General features: G+C 36.4%; 1 protein-coding gene across 4 annotated transcripts in view; it reads right to left on the reverse strand.

The window, feature by feature from the left end:
* SIPA1 (signal-induced proliferation-associated 1) overlaps positions 1–18812 on the reverse strand; it is a 56526-nt gene extending 37714 nt beyond the window's left edge. For all 4 annotated transcript variants that reach the window (XM_072423048.1, XM_072423045.1, XM_072423050.1 and 1 more), the window contains exon 1: positions 18690–18812. The gene's annotated coding sequence lies outside the window, so the exon portion shown is untranslated. The remainder of the gene's footprint in view (positions 1–18689) is intronic.
* Positions 18813–19310: the final 498 nt, after the last annotated feature.

Raw genomic sequence — 19310 nt, forward strand, 5'->3', positions numbered from 1 at the left:
ACAGTGTACCCAATGATATATTAAATGTGCCCTCTAGTTTACTAGACTATACAGTATGGCTTATATAATATTGGTTTCTCATTTCAATATGAGAATATCAGCAGTAATTGAGTTGGTGAATTCCTTACCAGCTTATTAAAAGTCCTTGGCTGGACCCTACTTGAGACTTTACTTAGAATGAATAATTTTAATAAATTGTATTACTTTGAAGTTAACAATTGTTTATTATGTTTTTTTATTTATTATTACTAAACTGTGTGTACAGCACTTATTCTTTCTGTCACTGTAAATTATCGTTTCCAGTGATAGAAATTTGATGTCTCTATGCAGCCTAGAAGGGACAGGCAATGTCCCTTCTGAAAAAAAACAAAAAAATAAACTTACCTTAGACAACTTTACCTAAACCCACCTGTCTGCTGTGAGCAATGTCATCTTTACTTGACTTTTTTTTTGGTTTCAGGATCTTTGGCAATCTTGATTAGCCAGGCTAGATGTATTCCCACTGGAATTACTTCACTCTTCGCATTGTACACTGAGCTGTGCATATAGATTTCAAGGCACTTTACAAAAAAAGATTGCAAACAGGCAGGTAAGAATGTTTTATTGCAGAGAGGACATGGCCAGTCCCTTCTGCAATAAACAACCTGCTACTTGCATTTTTTTTTAAATTTGCTTCTAGATTAAGTGTCAAAGATCACAATAACCTTGTTCCAGTGACAGAGGCTAATAACTGCATTATTTATATTATCCTATAGAATCCTTCAAATGGGAATTTAAAAAATAAATACAAACAAAAAAATAAAACTTATTGCTTCACATTTAGCTTCCATTCAATCCTGCACCACCATGGATTCCTTCTTAATTCTGGTGTGGAGAAACCAGAAGGTTCTGCCATCTTCTTCTGTCTTTTTTATGCTTCTGCTTACGTTACCCAATCAGGCGCGAGATCAGGCAGAAAAAAAAAACCCTACATTTTTACGTTATATAAAAGGGTTATCTACCCTTGTATATAAAGTAAACAATTTGGTGATAGGTCAGCTTTTAAAGACTATACTCCCTATAATGAAAAATAGTACTGTCTATTTATGAGGGACCCCTCTCTACATTCTAGCTACCATTCTATTTCCATTTTCCCATATATTTCCAAACTTCTTGAGCACCTTGTAAAATGCACCTTTATAAAAGACTCACTGACTACCTGAGCACCAACTCCCTTCTAGACCCACTCAAATCTGTCTTTACAGTTGCCCATTCCACCAAAACAGCTCTTACTAAAGTGGCCAATAACCTCAACAGAGCTAAGTCACAGGGCAACTTTTCCCTTCTCCTTCTTCTAGATCTTTCCTCAGTATTTGACACCTCTCTTTAGTATGTATTAGTGACACTGCTCTCCCTTGTTTTGCTTCCTATCTGTCTCACTACTCCTTTCAAATTTCTTTGAATTGTAATTCCTCCTCCCCTCCCTGTTGGTGTTCCCCAATGGTCAGTCTTGGAGCAGTTCTATTTTCTTTGTACACCTGCTCACTCGGTAGTCCCATAACCTCCTTTGGTTTACAGTACATTTTATATGCTGATGACACTTAAATCTGTCTACCCCTGACTTGTCTCCCTCCTGACTCATCATCTTCCCCTTAAAATTCTAACTCTCCCCCTGACATACTTCCAACTGTAATAACACTGTTATTATTATTTGAAAGAGCACTCGAAACCCATAATTTCAAACTTGCCTACCCATCATCTTTTGTCTCTTAAAACCCTCACTACTTACCCACTATACCATGTCCCCTTCACCTCCTAATGTGTGCTGCTTCCCCCACCTCTTAGATTGTAAGTACTTATGACCAGAGTCCTCCACTGCTCCTGTGTCACTGTTTGTATCTGTCTGTCATTTGCAACCACTATTTAATGTACAGCGCTGTGTATGTTGGCACCATATAAATACTGTTTATTAATAATAATATAATTCACATTTTTCCTAGCCACAATGAAAGTTACAATCTACTTGCCAACGTTAATCACATATTAACACATATAAATATTGTAAAGCTCTGCTGGGTAAAATTTTGGTGACATGAAAACATGTTTCAACTTTCATATAGCAGTTTTCTTATCCTAAGAACTTAACCCACAACTTAAGTCCATAGTTCTCCCAAGCCTTTCTGGTGTGAGTAGCTCTGCAGGTTTTTACAATTCTGATCCCGATATCTTGAAATTCTTAAAAGCTGGTGATTATTATCTATAAGGGACCTCTGTGCACCCTAAAATTTCAAGTCATTATGACATAAGGTTTAGGAAATTTGGAGGTTTTTACACACAGAATAACTAGCACTAGTTAAGACCATGTTTAAACGCATAAAAGTTGGCAAGTGTTTTTTATGAAAACATATAGAAGGCCATGGAGCTGGGCTGCAGCCACGTGGACGTTAGTAGAAGATGGCTATGTTCATAAACCGAACTGACCGAAAAGTAAAAACGTAAGATCTGATAAAAAAAAGACAGCATAATGTAGTGTAATACAAGTCTGAATGTATCACAGCAACATCCATTTTTAATCATATACGCATTAAGCTCATAAAAAAGAAAACGGGAGAAGTGGTAAAAGACAGGTTACTTGTATCACAGTGTTTGAACTGTGGATGGAGAAGTTTTACCAATAGAGGAAGGCATACAGGGAATCTAGATTAAATAAGTAAAAAAATGGATATTCATTAATAAATGGCCAGATCTAAAAGAGTAACTGGGGCGATGACCCGGATGTTGAAATAGAAGGAAAGAAGTTAATGTACTGTTGCCATGTAAATAATACTGTTTATAAAGTGGGGCAGGATTTTTGAGTGTATTATACCCTGGTGATGAAGGCACGTCTAAGGCTAGATAGACATGGTGACATATTGTAGACAGGCCTGGGGCCAAGCAGTCATAATGACATCCAGGTTATCCCAGTGACAAGGACGCGATGCTCACCCTGGAAACTAGGGAAAGCGTCATCTGAGCTTGTTAATGAAAAAAGGAGGAAGAAAAAAGGGGAGTGAAAACAAGAAGATAGAAAGACAAGCTTAGGGCTTGGCTAGTTCAAAACAGGCATATAACATGGGAATTCCACCATGAGACTTTGTATTATTCTAAAATAAATCCTATGAAAGATTTTGAAATGCTAATTTTTAACTGGAATGGCCCCAGAAGTTGTCAAAACTAAGAACTGTGATGCAGATATTTCATGTCAATAGAGTCAACCAACTAAACATTGTAGGTGTCTAATCTCGCAAGCAGCTGCACATTGAAATATATGCTTTGAGTGGAATTTACCTTTCATTCTGTCACTCAGCACCCATGCATAATGTACACGACAATAAAAACAGAAAAAGAGTAGAAAAGCGAGTGAGAAAGGTATGAAGTTAACCACTATCTTTCATTTTCCAATATTAGCACTTGTTCAAACCATTTGTCCTTTTTTTTTTTTTAGCTACATATGAGTCTTAAGCATGTGTAGCATGGTATGTATGACAGTAGTTATCATGCATTTTTATGGATCCTGCTTGCATAGCTCCTTACAGTGACTGCCTATATAAAATCATTGTAGCTACCAGGCTGCTACGAGAGGGTCCAACAACAATGACAGAGAAGTTGGAGATTTTTTCAAATACCATTCTGGGGCATCCTGCACCCTTATGCCTCGAATCCATCTAAATGAAAACATGAATTAGACAGTTGGCCCCAGTACGTGTGGATACTTATGTACCTAACTCACTTGTATGTGCATCTCAGAGTAAGTGTGCACACATTCTTGTGCATGCTCCATGGTGCGAATGCACTCTCACTAGCTAAACTTGTGCCAAGTTGGCTATTTAGATTTTGCATCCCACTCCATCCTTGCAGAGTGTTGTACAGCCATTTTACATGTGACGTTGGATGCTTTTGAGATGATCTGGCTTACATTCCTAACCTGCCTCTAAATTATCCTTTTGCTAGTTGCTGAGACATCAAATCTCCAGTTACTAACACCTTTTATGTTTATCTGACTTGTCCCTTTATACTGTTTTGCTTTATTGTGCTGCTTTGATTTACTGACCCCAGTTCTTCATTTGACATTGTGCTTATCTGATGCCATGCTCTTTGCTGACCAGTTGCTTTTTACCTAGTTTGCTTCTGGAAAGTCCTATCTGTGGCTTTTGATCCCTTTTCATCTGACATTTTCTGATTTCTGGTCATCCATCTGCATCAGTAAAAAAACTCCTGCAAGCATGTACTATCCTAGTGGTTAACACCACATTACAGATACCAGCACTCAAGCCCCTCCAGGACCATCATGGCATCTGTCACCACCATCAAGCTCACCTGGGCTGAATAAGCAGGATCCTCATTATCTTGGAAAACCATCAGGTATGCGATAAAGTGATATAAATTTGTAAAAAGGTAATGTAATGCATATAAGGGTAAACACTTAGGTGTTATGTTCTTAAGTTAATACTCATGTCAAGTGGAGTTATTACTGACGTCTGTGCCCTTGCTGGGGAGATTCACCCCCTTTGTCTTTCTAATCACTGTTCCCAAGACTGAACGTAAAAAAAAAAAAGTCAACATTCTGAGTTGTCATTAAAGCCAAAGGTGAGGGAAAATACCCCAACTGGGACACTGGAAGACAAGTCCTTGGAACACAAATGTTTTTTATTTCCCCTAATTTCCTATTGTATCCTTAGGACAACAAGAGATGTGAAATAACCACAGCAGGGTGCATTCAGCAACAAGAGATGTGAAATAACCACAGCAGGGTGCATTCAGCAACAAGTAAGCTGACATTGGTTCCCTGTTCTTTAATAAACTATTCTAAAAACAATACTTGGCTGGACATACATTTTACATTCTTTCACTATGTATCTATATACACACACACACAGGAACATACACATTTGAAGAACCTCAGAGGCTCCTACTTAAAATATGTATATTTACAGAGAATTCCACCCATCTTCCCACTGGCCCAACTGTGTACAGCAAAAACAGACAGCCTAATATGATATAGTGTGTGTAGGTGAAGTTTAATGAGGTATGGCATGTCCTGCTCATGCTTCCCAGTACACAGTGCATAGTAACAGCAAATTTGTTCTGACATGTGTCAAAGACAGGAGACCTTGTTATGCCATACATACATGTAATGTGTTCTGTCACATTTAGAGAATATATGCTTTTCCAATCATATTACTTGACCTGACAGTATTTTCTACTATTTAATGAGAAAAAATGGGTCCTTCATATACTCGTATTTTGAGCAAGGATTCACAAGGCTTCAGAGATGTAGATGGCTTTATTGCCTGGAGATTGAATATCATATATTTCCATTCAGTTCTTTTAGAATAAAACCAAATGATGAGTACTAAGGTAGAATCTAGCTTTTAATGAAGTACAGACAATACTACAAGCAACATTTTTATATTTTGAATAAAATCCTGTGCTACCCACAAAATGGGAGTGCTGGATCCTAAATGCTGTACTAACCTAAGTTTTCAGATAGGCCCTAGAAGGTATAAAACAGCTACCATTTACCCACTAGCAAGCAAAAATGATATATGGTGCTCCTAATCCCTACTGTATGTTACACTGGGTAATGCATTTTTGTTGAGTAAGATCTTACACTTGTTTTTTTATTAATTTTTGGGTGGTGAATGCAGAAATGACCCAAGTTTTTTTACTAGCACATCCAGTTTTTACGATACAGGGTACCCTCCATTTTTGTCAAAAACATACAAATTTTACATACAATGAAAAAATAATCAAATAATAACTTGAATGTAACTGTTTTTTTAATTTTTTTTGTTCATACAAAGGATTTATTGTTACTCTGACATTTTTTTTACAGTAAAACATTTAAAAATTATTTGGGTAAGCGGTTAAGGTAAAAATGGATGTTTATAGTGTTTAGTGTTAGGACAATGCTCCAACAATAGTCAGCCATCATATGTACATCCCATCTACCCTGATACCGTCTTTCCATGACCTTGAATTCTTGGTGGAATTGTTCACCTTGCTCATCACTGACTGCACCAAGGTTTTCCGGGAAGTTAGAAAGATGGCTTTGCAGAAAATGCACCTTGATGCTCATATTGCAACCAAGCATTTTGCAGCTCTCCAACAGTTTTTCGACAATTTCTGTGTAATTGTTTGCTTGTGTGTTTCCAAGAAAGTCCTTAACAAATGCTTTGAATGATAACCAAACATTCTTTTCGACTTCTGACATTGTCCTGATGAAATGTTCATCTTTAATGAGCTGCTGAATCTGTGGACCATCAAACACACCAGCCTTTATTTTTTCAAAAGACAGGCTGGGAAATGCCAAAATGAAGTACTTGAAACAGTCTCCTTCATTTGGCAAAGCTTTAACAAACTGCTTCATCAGACCCAGTTTCATGTGCAGAGGTGGGAAAAGAATATTATTTCTATCAACAAGTGGCTCATGTAGAATGTTTGGATCACCTGGTTTTAGGTCGGATCTTGGAGGCCAATTCCTTTCCACCCACAGCCTCTCACGACCTGTGCTGTCCCACATGCACCGATAACAGCAATACTTGGTGTATCCTTTTTGCTGACCAAGAAGAAAGCATACCATTTTATGGTCAACACAGATGACCCAAAGTGATATTGCAACAACTCAATGACTCTCTTTATGTCTGCATATTCTTCACAAAGAGAAACTGAATGGCCAATTGGGACTGACCCAAATTTATTGCAATTGTGAAGGAGGACCCACTTAAAGCTCCGCTTTGAGCAATTAATGAATAGTCGCCATTCAGTTGAGTTATAAATTGGAATTCCCAATTCCTCCATTAAAACAGGTATGGTATGGCAATACACAAAGCCATTGTCAGTTCTAAAGTACTGCAGAAATGCAATTTCTCTGGTTCAAAAGTACGATACCTTTGTTTCTTTTTTCAAGTAAGCTTTTCTCACGCAGTCTTGATGCTAGGAGTTCTAAAGCTTTCTTCGATAGTCCCAAATGCCAAATCACTCAACTCATGCTGATCAAATCCCTTACGAACCGAGTCCTCTTCAATTTCGAACTCTTCATCATTGTTGTCACCTAGTTCATCACCATAATCATGTAGTGTATCGAAAACCGGCACTGGGATTTCATCTGAATGAGCCACTGGGCGTATAGCCGATGGTAGACTAGGATACTACATGTTACATTTATTTGTCTTGTTATACCCTGAAGTTTTCACTATAAAAAAGTATAAGTCACTGAAATGATCTCCTGGTTCTCGGCAAACTATAGGTATACCAAATGGCGTCTTATCATGTGTTTCCTTTGTCCACATCTGTAAACCATCAACACACTGTTTGCACACCTTATGAGGAGCCCAAGACTTATCTTGATCACCAAGTTTAACTTTGAAATATGCCTAATAGGCTTGCTCTACAAATGTGCTGATGTTCGCCCTTTGACTGGGAATGGTGATACTGCCACAGATATAACAAATGAATCAGGGTTGTTTAGGTACTAACGACGAGAAACAGCAAAAGGCAGGCATGATCTGAAAGAAAGGAAATATGTGTGTAAGTAGAAAAATACATTTTGCCTATTTACTACGTAGAGGAGTGCACAACCTCTGACCACACTAAAGTCTTACGTTTAAATGAATAGCCTATGCAAATCCACGGTACAGTGGTAGAGAAAAAACCTGAAGTAATAGAAGAAAACTAACTGCACTTCTGAATCAGCATACCTATTTTAGTGTAAATAAGCTTAAAAATTGAAGTCAACAAAAAATTTGTTTTAAAATTGTTCCCCGGTTTTATATTTTTTATTTCAATTATAGCCTTTTGATAACAGCTGATTTGTGGCATTTCTGTGACTATTCTTCTTAAAACTGCTGAAATAGTCATTCGGTCATGTAACAGTTCTAGGTATCCATTTAGGTTCTAACAAATGCCCTGGCTTGAACCAAGAAACTGTCACTGTTTACTAATTTGAGAGAGACATTTGTTTAGAAAAACAACCAAAAGCAGAAGATGTAAGTGCAGTTTGAGGCTGATTTCCATTAATTTGGGTCATACTCATCAATAGACATCTATCACTTTTAATTTCAACAAAAAATTAAATCTCAAATACTAGACACCAAGTTGTGAATCTGACACAATTAACATGACAGAAATGCAATTTAAAAAAATTATAATATAAAATCAAACTTTATGTAAGTATACAATGGTTGGGATGTTCATCATTCATGGATACTCAATAATGCACAGCTTGCTTTTGGGAGCTGTTTGATGAGAGCTTTTCTGTCAGTAAATTTTTTTTCAGTAGACAATGGCCCTCTAAAAATACAACACTGAACTGAACTTCACAGCATCATATCAATGTGCAAGTCAAAAATGATTGACTCCGACACATAAGGAGCACTATTTAGTAGTAGATCTGTTCATTTAAATGACCACAAGTGATAAAGTACTGATTGGAAAACCTCTTGTATTACACAATTAGAAAGTATGTTTTACTGTTACTAAACCTAGTATAATTACATTTTGTATTTCAGTATACTTTGTACACATTACCATTTGTAAGACAGCAAAATCACTGCTTAAGAAGGCACTTTTTTACAGTCACTTAATCAAATTACATTTTGAAACATTGCTAAAGCTTGTCATAACTATAAGATAGGTGGCGTGGGCACAAGGGACCTAAAAATCATTCACTAAGCCAATGTGAATCACAGAAAAGTCTTCTAATAACAGGACTTCCATTACAAAATTGTCGATGTGGCATTGCGCAAATGTTTGATAAATAAGAGGGATGGTCCTTAACTATGTATGAAATGTAAATTAGGTGGAAAACACCTGCTATGTATGTCAGGATACTCCTCTCTATTGGGAATTAACTTTTGATATTAACCATTAGTTGATAAATTGAGAAAAAGAAACATAATCCTTATTGAAAAATTAGAATAGCCAAACATTTCTCCATACAGAATGTATGCTTAAGTAAACATTTTTTTTTTGTTTTTTTTTTTCATTGTTTCCTGCTTCTTTCCTCTTTTCCTTATGGATTTACGAGGGAATGCATGAGAGGGGTTTATATCTGGCATCAAAACAACATGTACTACTCAAACCCAAAAAAAAAAAAAAAAATAGAAGTCAATGAAGTAGCCTTAAAATTGAAATCTGTATATAAAAGAAAATCAATTACCTATTGGCATCCAATACCTATACAAATACTTGGTATTTCCCAACATTAAAAATGTGAATTTATTAAAAAAATGGGAAGAGGCCTTAGGAGCCTGCTCCCAACAAATGATGAAAATACTTATAAAATACCACAGTCAAGAACTAAAAGTAATAGAAGAGGAATTGGATGAGCTGTATAGTAACATACAGAGTTAATCTCATCAGATATCTTTTCTATTAGGAACACAGAAATTCAAAATTATTTGCATAGGTTTAACCCTCAACTTGTAGCTACCAAGGAGCAGAAATTCTACAAGGACAAACAGGCATTTCTATCTCAAAGGGCCTATAAATGGGATCACATTCAGAAACTAGGCACTTTTATAAAAAAAGGTATATACCTAATAAAAAAAATAAACCATGGATGAGAGTGGATCAGAAAGTGCCTTAACAGTTCCTTAAAATTCAGGAACAAAATTTAAACGACACAAAAAGCAAGGTACAAAAAGAGTCACATCAGAAGTGTCACCTAATTATACACAGAAAATGAAAAAGCCATGTAGCTCATTTGCACCCACTTCAGATCCCACAAATCACTTAGCACATGGTTCAATGGAAACACTGACACACAAATTCACAAACACAGGATAGTAGTAATGGGACTACAGTCCCTCCTCAATAACACACAACACTGGCATCTGATGGTGATTACACACTAACAAATATGATGTCTTCTCAAAATACATAATGGGCCTCTTTTTTAGGCCAGGTCACAAATCTCAATTCAATAAACACACAAACATCAGGTGCGATGAAAAATTTGGGTACAAAATACCAACCAGAACAAGCAGATAAATGTAATTAATTTATCAGACTCCTCTTTATCAGTTGAGGAATTGAAAGTGCTAAGTTTTTGCCTTACAGAAAAGATGGATACATTTGAATTTACCAAGCACCTAAACCATTTTGCACAAAACTTGTTCTTTAAGGTATATAGGTTGATAGAGAGAAGGTAGACAGGATTCAGGAGACAAGTGAGTTTGAGGGATTTAAAAGCGAGGATTTTAGAACCTTGAAGAATCTGACGCAATTATGGGAGGAGGGGAACACAGAAGAAAGTGAAGAACAAGAAATTGATAAGCATGAGCAGTGTGGGGAAGAATTGGAACAGTCCATCTTTAAGATGGAAACCAAGTCCATGAAATATCTGGATTTGAGACAAAATCCCCTTATATACACTTTTGTGCAAAAAGTGACAGAAGCGTTAAGAAAATTAGAGTTGGCCGATATTGGAAAGAATATATTTTGAACTCTATCTATGAACATCGACAGGCTATCAGTTCCCTAAAATTCAATGATAAGATGTTAATAAACCCTCGGATAAGGAGGGGAATGGAGTGGTTCAAAACAGGGAAGACAACAAATCAATGTGTTTAAACATTCTCAATAATAGAGAATCGTATAGGAATATTTCTGAAAAACAGATTGGAGTTTTTTTTTAACGAATACTACTCCCTGATTACGGAAGCTAGGAATGAAAATGTAATTGACGATAGAATCTATAATGCCTTAAATATCAAAAATCCAAGAATGGCCACTTTCAATGCACTACCGAAGGTGCATTAGAATTTTTTTAATCCACCAGTAAATTGCACAATTTGGGCCTTTCCATAATTAGGAAATTTATGTCTGAAACAAGTAAAAATCTCCAGCGAGCGGACAGTGCAGGACTGGGGATGATTGACATGGTTCCCTTATTTGGATACACCCGCCCATCACATCAATAACTGGCGGTTGATCCCCATAGGGGAAAAGCCAGGGATGCACAATGCCTCCCTCAGCGTCGGCGTCACTCTTAACCCACGTGAGTTTTGTTTACCCACGTGGATAGCGTCTGCGTCAGACCAAGCTCCCGAAAATGGGAGGGGAATCGCACAGCCACACAGCCATGCAGATGGACTACAAATAGAGGAAGGAGATAGGTAAAGGACCAGACGGTCAGCAGATTAGGTAATCTTCATTAAACATAGAGGCGAATACAGAATTGAGGTAGTTTTTTTATATTATTGTTAAATACCTGTCTATAGTTTGGAGCAAGTTTTTGATACTGTCTTGATTTTAATGGAACATTGATGAAGCAGTTTAATAAGGAATTATTGTGTCATTGGAAGTCTGGAGGAAGCATCTTTTTTGTTTTATGGACTTTAAATGGTGAAAGTCCAGATATGGGCTTATTGATGAAACACCTTGTTGGGAAATAGCTTCTAGAATGGAGACTGCTGTTGAAGATATGTATATCACAAAATGGATAGATTACTTAAAAATAATTGGGAATTATTTTATTTTATTTTAAAAGCTTATGGTCACAAAGCACTGGATCTTGATATGTTTAAAGTATAACGTCACGTGGATACAATATTATCTGGAAAGTGAAAGAGAATTTAAAAATGCCCTTTGGACGGCTGACGCTGGTCAGACAAACCACTCGGTTTGGACGCACTGAAACTTTTTTCTGTTTTAGTCCTCCATCTCATGCTGTTTTCAAAGACAGCTTTTCACGTTCTCACCAGTTGATAATTGATAATCATTGATAATTGTTATCACATTTGATCAAAAGCTATTGCTAGGTCAACGATGAAACTTTTCACAAATATTTGAAACTGAATCACACCTAATTTAACGAATTATTCATCCTACACCAACACTCCCTAAAATATAAAACATAAGGAACTAACACACCAAGTCTTCACTTCAAAGACCAAAAGCATCCAAACGGCTATGCGATTGTTACATCAATCATTGTTGGGCTGGCTTCAATTTAACACTATATCATACCCTAGGGTTTCTGTATCCCCAGAGGAAGCCTATTTGGGCAAAACGCGTCGGGTAAGACCCCACTCTCTGTTTTAAAAGCTGTTTTAAGTCTGTAAAACCTATCACTTTTTCTATATAGTATTTATACAGTCCACCATTATATCAGTTTGCAATGGAAACTAATTATTGCTTTCAAAATAATTGTTATTGTATTTAAAGAATAATAAAATTACACTGTTTTTATATATAATTATTGTAAACCTATGGTGCCTTTGTAGAAGCCTATCTCTTCTCTCTTGTTTTTTTCTAATGTAGTACAATTTAAATATGCACATTACAATGTTGGTACATAGCGTTTGAATTGATTAGATGGTATGAAGGTAATATACACTTGTCACCTTGGTGTGCAAAGGTAGTATTATGAATACTTATACATGAATAAATTAAGGGGGAAAGTAATTGGGCACCAATTTGTGGAGTTAGAGTGAATAATTGTTATTTTATCCCTTAACACTCCAAGAAGTGATTGTTTCTCTGCTCTGTGTCCCAGCTGGGGAGTCATTGTGGAGATAGAAGTAAGTAATTCAATATTAAAGACAGGAAAGATATATGATTGTTGGTATTGGATACTTTTTTATAAACTATGTTTGTAATTATAGGCTGATATAAGAAGTGGACTCTGTTCCGAGAAACGTGTTGAACTTCTAAAAGCTATCTGTATATTAACATACCAGAAAAGAGATCTCAATGATGTTTTTATACAATTATTGCCTTTAAAGTACCAAGGTCAAAGACCCATTTGTATTTTAATCCCTGAGAAAAACTTTATTGCATGTGTTATAGAATGCAGCTAAGTTAAATTTTAGGCTTCCCAAAAATGTTCATAAATACATTTTTGGTTTAACCTTTTTAGGGAATTTCTAACCAGTTGCGCGATGGATCCTCTTTACTGGTAGTCGGTTGTCCTACATATTTAGATCCTCAGTAATGTCAGCACCTCTGTTACTGAACAAGCCAATGTGGTAACAAACATCCAGGGTGTCATTACTGAAGGCTAGGCTCACAAAAAGTGAATCAAACAAGGCTGGGCAATAAAATGAAAAAAGGTAGAGTTTTTTCTTTTTAATGTCAATGGTGAGGAAAGGAAAGGTGAGGCTGGGAAATGAGTTGTTGGTGACTGTTGGTGAGAGACTAAAGGTTATAATTTCTCAAACCAATGTCTGTAAATAGTAAGTATCCCAGCTTTCCCAAGTTCGTTCAAATTTGTCAATATTATTCTTAATTAGAGCAGTTAGGAACTCCATTACACACAAACACTTTTCCACCAATAATGTTGCAGTCTCACCCAGAACCACATTGCACTTGTGTGCTGTTTGGATATAAAGCCTAATTACAATACACAAAACTGCTTGGTTTCCCTGTTCTTTGCTCTGTCCTTCATTATAGCTCCTTCTACCTCAAAATATCTGCTTGCTTTATCTTCTGGAAAAAATTTTAAAATTCTTGATAAGGTATTTAAAACCCAAAATTTGAATTTTGAGCTACCATAAATAACTCTGATATACTAAAGTGTGAAGTAAGATGAAGTGCAGTGAACTTAAAACAGCCCTCCAATCATAAGCAGAAAGAATTTTAAAAAACAGACATTTTCCCATGACTCGATATTTTAAACACAGATATTTTTTATTTTAGCCGACTTCATAATTCAGTAAATCAGACACATTTTGCTAAAATGTAAACTACAAAAAAAACCAAAACATCACAACACATATAGGGTGCTCACATGAGCAATAATGCATGTATACATAAAAAAAGGTGATTTCAGGCATGAAGATGTTAGTGTGAACATATCAGCAGCAGTCTCTTCTAAAATACAGAAAATCCCAGAGCCAGAGTTTACATGATAACACATTATACATACACATACACATGGAACAAATCTGAATCTTACTTTATGCCCCCCAGTGCCAGAAGTCATTCATCGTAGAGAAAACATGCCATTCAAAATACTGCATTTTGTTTGCATAGAAATGTTTCTTTGTTTAATTCTGAGGGACTTTTTTTTCTTTTGCTGATACTTATAGAAAATAAAGGCATCTAGCAGACTTAACGGGAAATTAATGGGTGTCACAACAAAGACACACAGTAGGCACTAAAATACTGGAACCTAAACTACACATTTTCTGCAAGTTTAATTTTAAACTATGAGCTGAAAACAATACATGCAATGACATCTATGTCTACAGACACACTTAAACAATACTTCAATTCAGATTCACAGCACATGTGACATCATGTGCTCACATTTAAAGAGGATGCTTAAACTATACTGGTGTCTTTGTTTTCTATGCATCCTATAAGAATATATATATATATATATATATATATATATATATATGCCTTATAAACTGAATAGTTTTTTATTGTACCAGTAATTGAGGAAGTAAGATGAACAGAGAAATTCAGACTTCCCTTTAGCTGGATGTTTTGTCTTTATCTAGGGGGTGTGTTTCCAGGCAAACTTGTGCAAAGGTATATGAACAATACACACCATTTTCACCTCCCAGCAGTCCTCTAATTAGCAGTATCAACCATCTTTTGTCCCTCTTTCTGGTCTAATACAAGGGGACCACATCCCGGCCCGTGGAGCTGCCAGATCTGGCCCTCTGCTCTTTCCCTCTCTGCTCGTTGTCTTGTGGGGGAATGGGTGCGCGCATCCCCTACAATTTCTTTCCACCAAGCTTAGATTTCTGGGTTGAACACTGACCTAGCAATCACCTGTGGCTGCTCCCTGCCCACCTTGTACTGAGTGATAATTAAGAAGCATGATTAGAGCCTGTGCCTGTGTCCTTGCTGCTGTCATTAAGCCCATGTGTACACCTTCAGATCATCTACACTGTCAAAGAAATGTGATAATTTTAGAGTAAGGAGGGTGAGGAGGAGTAAAACCCTTTCTATACAAATATTTTCAGGGTACACAGGGGACCCTGAGCGCTGCTACTAAAGCAGCCTACTAAACATACAAGTTGCCAGATATGGGGTCACAAGCATAAAATCCTAACAAGCAGGGGTATGTCACCATTAAGGGGGGCTCGTTCAAGAAATTGAGTTACATGTTAGTGACCCCTGGTTCCTACTTCCATAGCAATGAGTATTAGGGTACTGTCAATTTGCTTTGCGCCATGGTGCCTCAAATATATACTTGCTTGTTCACAAAACTTCAGGACTGCATTCAGAATGGCGGAGGGATTGTGGTGTGGTTACCCCTTCCTCATGCCATGAAATCCCGCCTAGGGGGAGATGCTCAGTACCGCTCAATGCTGCCTGGAGTCAAATCTGCAAACGGACTGGTAGGGTACCTGTTACACATATCCGACCACTTTCCTTCTGTGGCCCTCATTTTCTTCAGAACAGAGAGATTTGGCAGCTGGAAATGTGGGAGCCAGTAGGAAATGCCTTTTGTTCCCTCCCCAATAAAATTTTATACCTATCTTTTAATGCTACCTTGTCACACATAGCTATCCCCTACTCTCTATGAACCCCAATTTTTCTGTATTAAAAAAAGAACTGTAACTGCAAGTGGGGGAATCTTGTTTATTACATTACATCACTATGGCGCCACCACAAGATATGAAAAACTATACCTGTCATACCAAGCTACCTTGTCACACATATCCAGCCACTTACCTTCTGTGAACCCTAATTTCTCAGGAACGGGAGATGTAGGGACCTGAAGATGTAGTAGTAAGAACATGTCCCCTTCGCTATCTGTCACATGAATTCCATTTCTCTGGAAGTATCCATTGCAGAGATTTTGGGGTACAAATAGGGTTAGTGGCTCGCTATACCTGACAGGACGCATTGTATGGTGTAGTTCCTGCTCTTGGTATAGGAATAGTGAGCGGAGAGCAATATATGACTAGCCAGCACTGAATGATAGATTTAGTTTTGTATCTTTTATTAATAAAATGAGCATCAGATGGTGAGAGCAGATATTCGTGATTTGTCATTTTCTTTTATTTAGTGTATGTACGTTACGGTAACTAGAAAATTTTCAATTTAATCTAATTATAAATTAAAACTATTCTAGTTTTAAACATGCATCTTTATTGTTTGTTTGCATTGTGGCCCACAAGTTATATCTTAATGTCAGCAGCGGCCCACAGATGAAAAAAGTTTGAGCACCACTGGTCTAATATATAAACCTAAAATCAGTAAACTGCACTAAACCTGTAATCAAAACTAATTATTACATTTGTTCAAAAGGTAGCAGCAATAAAGTGCCCAGGCAGTTTAGCATACATTGACTATACTTGGACTATTCAGCTAAAATAAAGATATCCCATATTTTTGGGGAAAATGTATATGTATAGGTAGTCCCAGTCTGGTTTTAAACCATTTAAGACTGCCTATACAGAAAGGACGAGGACAAAGATTTAGGAAGAGCAAATTGTAAGTAGTCTTCCTGTGCTTGTCCAGTCCAGTGCTCCACCATTGTTATAACATTATAAATAAAGGTAAATTAATTGTTCCCCATGGAGAAAAATTACTGATCACAGATCAAAAACATTTCCAACATGGGATGTTTACTAGTGCTTGTTATTATTAGGAATTTAACTGCAAAACCACCAAATACCACAAGAAAGGTGGAAATTATTTATAGGTTTAGCAAAATGTTGGTATTAGTTGCTAAAATGCTGACTGGATTTTACAAAGATGGGCCCTGAGAATAAAATATGACATTTCTTTATAAATCCAGAAGAAAGGATTTTGCAAAGATAGATTCTATGAATTGAGATCTGATCAGCAATCTCTGTGATAAAAACACCAAAAAAATCCTCTTAGGTACCCTAAACATTTTTAAATCTGAGTTAAATTACTAAGCCTACCTACAGATGTGGGTCTTCTTCAAAAGAAACAATTGCATGCCAAGCGTGCCCAGAAGTACAGTATATTTTTTTTTTCTTAAACCACAATATTTGGTGATTAAAATCAATACAGCTTCCCCATTTCTAGATCTATGCATTTGTTTAACACATAAACAACAATATACATCACAATACAAAATAAAAGCTGAGTAAAAAGGTATGGCATGGCATTGTCTAGTTTATTGTTGAAAAGACCATATGTATATCTGATGAATAATTGATTAGTGCTGGATGAATAAAAGAGGACGGTGAAAGTGAGCAGAGGGGGTTACAGTGTAGAGGCGCAGGAGGCAAAGGTTTTGCACTGATTAGTATTTAACCAAGAACAGAGACTTCTTTGTAAAAAGTGTCTAAGTATTTGTTATCCATCTCATTATGTATGCATAAACGTATGTAGCATCACAAACTTCACACTCCACACTATTCACAGATGGTAACTTAGAAATCATACTAATGGAAAATCAGCTTAACAAATGCAAGACAACATTTTAGGCTACAATTCACCAACCATGCCCAGCACAAGATATATTAAAAACATGATGTTAAATTTGGCGACACAGAGGAAAACAACATTATAAATAGCATAGAAGCATAAAAAGATAGAGGAACAAGATTGGATATCATTTAGCAGAGTACTGTATACAACTACATAGACCATTGTGCACTGCAGGCATAAGTAAGGTTTTGCCTCAATTGTCACAATGCATTTCAATGTACAGATACCACTATAATTGATATTTTCCTTCCTCTCACCATCATTTACACACATCCCTAACTATTTCTGTCTACCACCCTTTTCTGCTCACATGTACCTCTCATCCCCTCCTCTAAACACCCCTCGCCCCCCCCATAGGTCTGTCATTTCCTCTGTCTGTTTCTGCTCCACATGCCCTTTTTCCTCTGTCATCCAAGCGGAATTTAGAAACCTGGACTAACTAGAATTACTTTTGGAAAATAAAAAAGCACAGTTTATTTGAATAGGTGTACAATAATATTTCTTTGAACATAAACAAAGAAAAGCATACAAGGACATAAACAAAACAATATACACACACACACACACACAATCCTTACACATATGATCAATAGAATAAATGTATGATTGTAACACGTGTATGTCAATCTGAATATCAGACAGCACTTATGTAACAGACACAATGTAATCTATATTTATATACACATTATATATATATATATATATATATATATATATATATATATATATATATATATATATATACACACACACACACACACACAGGGTTAACCAAAAGTAGGTGGCCACTAAATGATAAGATTTCCATCTATCTAAAAAGAAAAAAGATTAAATTTAAATACATTTAGTTATAAAATGTAATATAACACAAACACCATAAAATAAATCCTATCATTTACTGTCCACCTTCTTTTGGTTCACCCTGTGTAAATATAATATATATATATATATATATATATATATATATATATATATATACAATGCACGTTTACATACCCAAGTGTCTCATGCAGTGCAAACCTCTAACATATAAATCACAGACAGGCAGTATTTGACTTAGAAACATATAAAAGTCTGCTAGCAGTGAATCCCTTAAAACATACAGAAGGCTTTTATGAACAGATTGCTATAGATAGGCATCACATGCAAATCATAGCAGAAGCAAGGCTCAAACTGAGACAATGTTTTACTGGCAGCACACATGCACATGTCACTGGATCACATGCATGTGCGTAAAGATGTGGCATACAAGCACAAACACATATTCTGAATTAGTGCAGAAGACGGTTTCATACCTGCTTTTTTCCTGTAATCTGCTTCTTTCTCTCTCTTCCTTAACCCTTCTCTTTTCTTTTACACAGCTGCAGACTGCTGCTTCACTCTCTGACAGTTTCCTCCCATCAGCATCTCCTCCTCTGACCTCTCTCTTCCTCCACCCCCCTTCCACTTCCTCACTCCCTTCCTCCCATCCTCCCCCTGCAGGGTGTTAGAGTGAATAGAGAGCCATGAACCTAGCCTTCCTTACACAGGGTAACATGAAAAAAACAAAAAAAAGCACACCATTGTTTTTTCCTTTTTATCAAAGCTGAAACATGAATCACCCATGTAGTTTATACTTTAAATAAATGGTAGCTTTGCACCAAGCTAAAGAACTATAACATATTTTAACTCAAAACTAAAAATCTAGTCTAATGAAAAGCTAAAATTGATCTTCTGTTTTGAAAAATCATTTGTTTTGTTGCATTTTTAAATATACCGTTGCACTGTAAAGATGTACCTGGCTCATTAGATTGAAACCATCTTCAGCGGAGTGCCAATACATGCTCATGTACTCTGTAAAGCACAGTTGTTGTATATCCAACACATAAATAATGAAAAAAAAGAAATAGTTTGTAGGCAATAATGTTAGTCAACAT

This window comes from Pyxicephalus adspersus, chromosome 9 (assembly GCF_032062135.1).
Source record: "Pyxicephalus adspersus chromosome 9, UCB_Pads_2.0, whole genome shotgun sequence".
Classification (NCBI taxonomy): domain Eukaryota; kingdom Metazoa; phylum Chordata; class Amphibia; order Anura; family Pyxicephalidae; genus Pyxicephalus; species Pyxicephalus adspersus.